Source organism: Dipteris shenzhenensis, chromosome 3 (assembly GCF_047967505.1).
Source record: "Dipteris shenzhenensis isolate YYH24624 ecotype China chromosome 3, Dip_SZ_1.0, whole genome shotgun sequence".
Lineage (NCBI taxonomy): Eukaryota > Viridiplantae > Streptophyta > Polypodiopsida > Gleicheniales > Dipteridaceae > Dipteris > Dipteris shenzhenensis.
In genome coordinates, this window is record NC_141598.1 from 29,297,350 (window position 1) to 29,303,995 (window position 6,646).

Here is a 6,646-nt window from a genome sequence, read left to right on the forward strand (position 1 = left end):
TTCCATCAATGAGCTTCAAGAATTGGATGATCCAATTCGCACACCCACATGGGAGTTGCAACAAGATACAGATAGGATTCGGTAATCCCATTGGTGATTTTTAGAGCCACTACCCAAACATGCAGTCAAGAAGAGGATGGGACCTCTCCGGAATTTTAATGAGTATCCACCAAGCACAAATCACTCCAGACATCAGCATCAAATTAGAGCTACAGCATGCTTGGGGACCCAAGCTGCTCAATGAAAAGTACCTCCTTGAATACATATAGGTTCCATCTTCTTTTCGCATGCATCCCACATTTGATGCGGTACCCCGTCGCTACCAGTGGGATGCCAATCATCATGATCTAGATAATGCAGATGCTCCTCGCAATTAGCCGTTAATCAATCGAAACTCTAAAATCAAATGGATAAGCCAAGAAACACTCATCAGAGCCTTTAAACATGCATCAATTATGCAAGGAAGTTATGACAAAACACTTAAAGAAAGTGCAAAATATAGTGAAGCCTTAGCAGTCATCTTGGAGGTGGCCCTCACCATTGATGACCATTTGCCCACAACCTCAGCTTCAATCCAAATCAATAGATAGATGCTCAAACAACAAGTCGCCTCTTTCAAAGAGCCATGTCTCTTCAAGGGCGTTATGTGTGTTTGTTTGAAAAAATGGTTGTAGTGGCTTCTTAAAAACTGAGCAAGCAATCTACGATGTTCGTGGATTACAAGGAAAAGATCCACAACAAGCTCACTCCATCTATCACCACCACCATCTTTACCATACTCATTGGGTAAATACAACCACAGCATAACATCATCTGCAGACTCAACCATAACCTGAGGATGGGTAATCAAATTGGTCCAGGGGAGTTGTTAACCCTAACCTGAGGATGGGTAATCAAATCGGTTGTTAACCCTGTGGCAACAAGGGCCAAAAGTGCAGTCTAGGACAACAACTATGAAGAGCATTGTGTGTGTAGAGTAGTGGTAAAGCCCCATGTGAAAAATGGTATGATGAATCTTAAAGGATGAGGATAGCCAAAATCCTCTCTAGATTAGATCCAATCATACTTGCAAAATCAAGATCTAGAGAGAGAAAGACTAAAAGCCTACACTTTCCGAGGTCCCTCCACTTTGTGTAGAGACCCCAAAGGTCCCCCCACTTGTGTAGAGACCTAAATGGTCCCCCCCAAAAGTGGAGGGACTCCTATCCAAAAGGTCTCCTACAAAAGAGGTCCCACCACGGAGGTACCTACGGATTCTATAGAGACCAACATGTATAAATATCTCTCAATGGAATGAAGCTCCCACTCTTTGGGGTTCAGTGTTCAAGCTCACTATTGTGTTCATGCGGTTGATCTCCATTGTTCCATGCTCTCTTACACTATCGTGTTCTAGCATGCCCTTACCCTTGCACTCTCTACCCTTGTACTCCCTCCTCCTCCCCCTTCCTCCCCCTTCCTCCTCCTTTCTCCCTCCTCCTCCTCTTCCTCCCTCATCCTTCTCCTCCTACTCCCTCCTCCTCCCCCTTCCTCCCCCTTCCTCCCTCCTCGTCCTCCTCCTCCCTCCTCCTTCTCCTCCTTCTCCTCCTCCCTCATCCTTCTCCTCCTCCTCCTCCTCCTCCTCCTCCCTTCTCCTCCTCCTCTTTCCACCTCCTCCTCCCATCTCCTTCTTCCTTCTCCTCCTTCTTCCTCCTCCTCCCTCCTCTTCCTCCCTTCTCCTCCTCCTCCCTCCCCCCCCCTCCCTCCTCCTCCACTCACCTCTCTCTTCCTCCTCCTTCCTTGTCCCTCCCCCTCAACCCTTACCCCTTGAATCCACGAAGGAGAATAGCTCTCCACTCCTCAACCTTGGACTCCTCCTAGACCTTGCAACCCCTTTGAACCCTGGAAATCCTAGTTAGCTCTCTCAACCCTGTCCCCCTTTTGAACCTTGAAATCCCTTTCTAAACCCTTGAACTCGTGGAGGAAAGAGCCTCCACCAATCGTTATGATCGAGCCCTCTTTCTCACCCACGTGTGCATAAGATGCACGCTTTAGCCTACACCTCTCACTGGAACATGACCCAAGGACCTATGCTACACTTGTGAACACCTATGCTACAATGAGCAATGGCATAATTGTAGGTGACCAACACCCTCGAAACCTGCACTTGGGCAAAATAGAGACAACACCCCCCCCCCCTCCTTCTAACCTGAATTCTCCCCTTAGTTCTTTAAACCCCCCTCTCTCTAGTGCTTTGGTCCCCCCTCTTTCCAGTTTACGGCTTATTTCATTCCTTGATTATTTGCTCCATTTACCATTTTTTAGAAAAAGCCCTCTCTTCATTTACCATTTCTTGATTATTTACTCCATTTACCATTTTTTAAAACCTCTCTTTCTTAGCTATTCACTACTTTATTTCCCTTTGCTTTTCATGTCCCACCTCCTCTAACCTCTCCCCCTCTAAACTAACATCTAATATTCATGTATGGTGTTTTCCTCCTCTAAACCTCCCCCTTGAATCTATGGTCCTTTAAATTTCATTAATTTCCTCACACTTCTTTAACCCCCCCACCTCTCCTTAATCTCGCATCTTGTGGGTTTGCATCCAGATCCAAATCTCTTAATTTTTCTTTTTTACCTTTATTTAGATTATTTCTTTTTAATCACTGATATTCTCCTCCTCAAACCCGCTCCCTTTATTTGAAATTCCTTTCTTCTTGATTACCCATATAACTACACTTCCACTTCATTAGTTCAATTTCCCTCCACATCTTTTTACAATAATTCTCCCCTCCCCTCCCCCCCCCCAATTATTTTACATTATTTCCCCCCTTTTTTTCTATTAAATCGTATTAAAATTTCCTCTATTTTAAAACTCAATTTGGCTTGGTTGTTTAATAGCTATATGTTCTAGCATCACTATTCCTCCTCCACATTTCTTCCACAAACCCGTCCCCTTCCACACTCTTCTCACCTACCCCCCACTTCTTCTACCCAAACTATCTTGTATTTACATTAAGCTTGATAAATGTATGGCCAAGTGTTAATTTTTATTGTGACTCCGATAATAAGGGGGGGTGTTTATGACACCCGTCTTCCCAACTAAAGTTAAGTTGGTTCTTATCATGTTTGCTTATTGGATGGTAGCAGGTAGGCAGACCTTCCTCTTCAATAAAAGTGATGCTTGCCCCTCAGGACTTATCCAAGCTCAACTTCTATACATTTTTCACAAAGTCATTCCTACAAAATGGCCCACTAGTGGTTTCCTTTAAAAACAGGGATTCACCAACTTGTACAAACTTTTTCGTTAATACAATTAGTCCTATTCCATTGTCTAGCTTCACCCTTTTGTCTTTTTACTATGCAAAGTGGTGTTAAGTCTTCCACACACACACACACATGCACGCATACACACACACACATGCACACGCATACACATGCACATATGCATGAATGCACATGCACACACACACACACACACACACATGATGGGTGATCTAATATTATATAGTGTAATGAAGTATGAAGATTCCTAGTTGAGACTAGCTATTTTCAATGATATTATAACATCATTGCTTGTATTGAAGCCTTAAAAAATGTCCTTTACGATACTCACCCAAATATAAAGAGTGTATAGAATTTATGGATGAGCTTATGTTAATGTATTATGCTAATGCATCATACAGTTGACTATATATTGAAGAATATAGTATTGTGGGTACACATGGAAAATATGGAGGGATAAATTGAGGATAAATCCCATTATGGACCATAAAGAGCGGGTTACATGGGGTATAGTTTTAGAGGCTAGGTATGGTTAGAAAGAGGAATAGTGGATATTCAAATTTGCCAACACTTGGCTATAACAAATTGATCACATCAACGTACTAGTGATCTCTCATGAGTGAACAATTGCTTGTTCTATCACCTGAAAACACATCTATAATGCTAGTAATATATCATTATCTCACATGTGGTGGGGGTGTGTGTGTGTGTGTGTGTGTGTGTGTGTGTGTGTGTGTGCGTGTGTGTGTGTGTGTGTGTGTGTGTGTGTGTGTGTGTGTGTGTGTGTGTGTGTGTGTGTGTGTGTGTGTGTGTGTGTGCGTGTGTGTGTGTGTACCATGTGAGCTAATGATTGCCTATATTGTCACCTCAACACACATTCAAAATTCTAGTTTTGCAATAGTAAGGTATATATATGTCATCTTAGGTCCAAATACCATCATCTCCCTCCTTACATCAAAGATATAAATAGATCAATTAGATTTAGTTGTGGTAATATCACATAAATAGAGTTTCTTTGGCAATCATTGGATTTATACTGCTAGTATGAACATTATAGTTTGAGCCATGTGCAAGCATAGGAGTTGTGATGTGGAATAGTAAGAATCCCACCAAATACCATATCACATAATTAGTTTCATTTTAGGTTGATAGAGACCATTATATGAGTTGTGATGTGGGACAGCAGCCATGCCAAACATATAACATACCAAATCTTTACTTTTATTCCCATTTCTCATATCATAAATAGATAAGGTTGACCCAAGCATATCAAATGATCTATGGATCTATCACTACAAATCTTTTATTAAAAGAGGAAAGGGGGAAAGGAGATGGAGTATGGAGATGGATGGTGATGGACACAAGCCACCATCATGACCCCTCTTTTCCTCACCTAAATCCCAATGCATGTCTCCTTCTACATGGTATTGTTGACGATCCCAAGGCTCAAAGAGAAAGTCACATCGCCGCACAAATTGGACAAGCCAAAGATTTGTTTCCTCTATCATTTTTAGACGAGTTCGCTTTTTTAGACGAGCAATCCCTTCCTGCTTTAGCCAAAGACTCCTCTATTGTGGAAACATGGCTCTTCCCTCCTCAACGTAATGGATACTCCTTCTTTGGTAGTAGAGCTGAGGAGGTAGAGGAGGAGGAGTGGCTCGACAATCACATAACTGGCTTGACATTTGAATGAGCTCCAAGAAAGACTCTTAGTAACCAGGGAGAATACCCATTGTTAGATATCAATGCTCCACTCTCATGTAACTATGTGGGAACCAGCTAACTCTACTTGTAAGCCCCCCATATGAGGAGAAGGCATCTGAGTAGCTCGATTATTCGGTAGGTCCTAGTTTGGACACCAGATGGGGGCCATGTGTGGCCCAATGGCTGGATGGCTTCAAATAGAGTTGGCACACTGCCAACTATGCTACATGTAAGTGTGGGAAGGCATCCCATGACTGACCGCATTGAGGGTAGATGGAGCATTTCCCAAGGCAGCCCACTCTCAAGTTGAGGGGCCTGTTTGGAGCCCCAAATGATCTAGGATGGCTCTGGGAATGGGGACCGTAGGTTAGTTGCTCTATTCTATGCCACGGTTCTATCATGTGGTCGGTAGACCGACCTCCAGTTGACCGTTTGGGGTGGACTAGGTCGGTCACCCAATTGGGTCTAATCGACTATGACTGGTGCCTATATAAGAGCAAGCCCGTGAATCCCATCATCATCACTGGCTACAGCAACCCTGATTCCTTAGCATCTAGCCTCCGTTCTCTACTGTTTCCAGCATGCCATCGAAGCTTCTCTCACAGGAGCAAATGGCTGAGAGGCAGCGCCATCTATTGTATTAGTTTTACAGTAATCAAATTTTTTATTCTCCATACTATCTGCTTTTCTCTCTTGCATACGAGATCCTGTTATCTATTGAGCATAGACGTTGTATTGTTTTCTTACATGGTATCAGAGCTTGGGCTCTAGCAAGAAGATTTGGTAGTGTGTTTCTGTTTGTGAGCAAATTGTGAGAGATGGCCCAGCCCGCAAGACTACGAATCCCACCGTTCGGCGAAAGTGAAAAGTTGGACGGCACTAACTATCCACTCTGGAAGTTCAAGATGAAGACCATCCCAAGCGCATATGAGCTTTGGGATACTGCTACTGTGGTGGACATGAAGCCAGTTCTGAGATAGAATCCAGCTAATGCAGGACAACAGATAGTACCAACTGCGGATGAGATTCTCGCATGGATAAGAAGAAATGGAGATGCATTGTGTTCTATTGTCTGCAATGTAAGTGATTTCGTCATGGCATTAATTCAACATGTCACCACAGCGGAGGAGGCATGGACAATCTTGAAAAATCAGTAGAAGACCATGAATCAGATGCAGATTTAGAATCTGGAGACTCAACTCACGAACGAAAAACTGTCTAAGTGTGAAACGGCAAAGAAGTTCATCTCCAGGGTGAAGAATCTATGCGATCAAATGACTGCAATTGGCATCACCATCACCAGTGAGAATCTAGCACGAAGGTGCATACGGATTCTCCCACCAAAGTATGATGGTCTTGTTACGGCGCTGAATACATAGAACAGAAATCCATCCCTCAACTTTGAGGATTTAAGCGCAATGCTTCTGGAGGAGGAGATGCATCAAAAGACGAGGACTAGAGTAGATTTGATTTTCTCGGCTAGATCAAAGAAAGGTAAGGGTAAGGACTTTGGTAACCCATCTTCTTCTGATGATAAAAAGAGAAAGAAGAAGATCAAGTGCTTCTATTGCAACAAGGCAAGGCACAAGCAGAATGAGTGCTGGAAGAAGATTGCAGATGAGAAGAATGGAGTAAAGAAAGAGTCCAGCAACAGCATGCAGGCAGTACCAGTAGAGCTGTT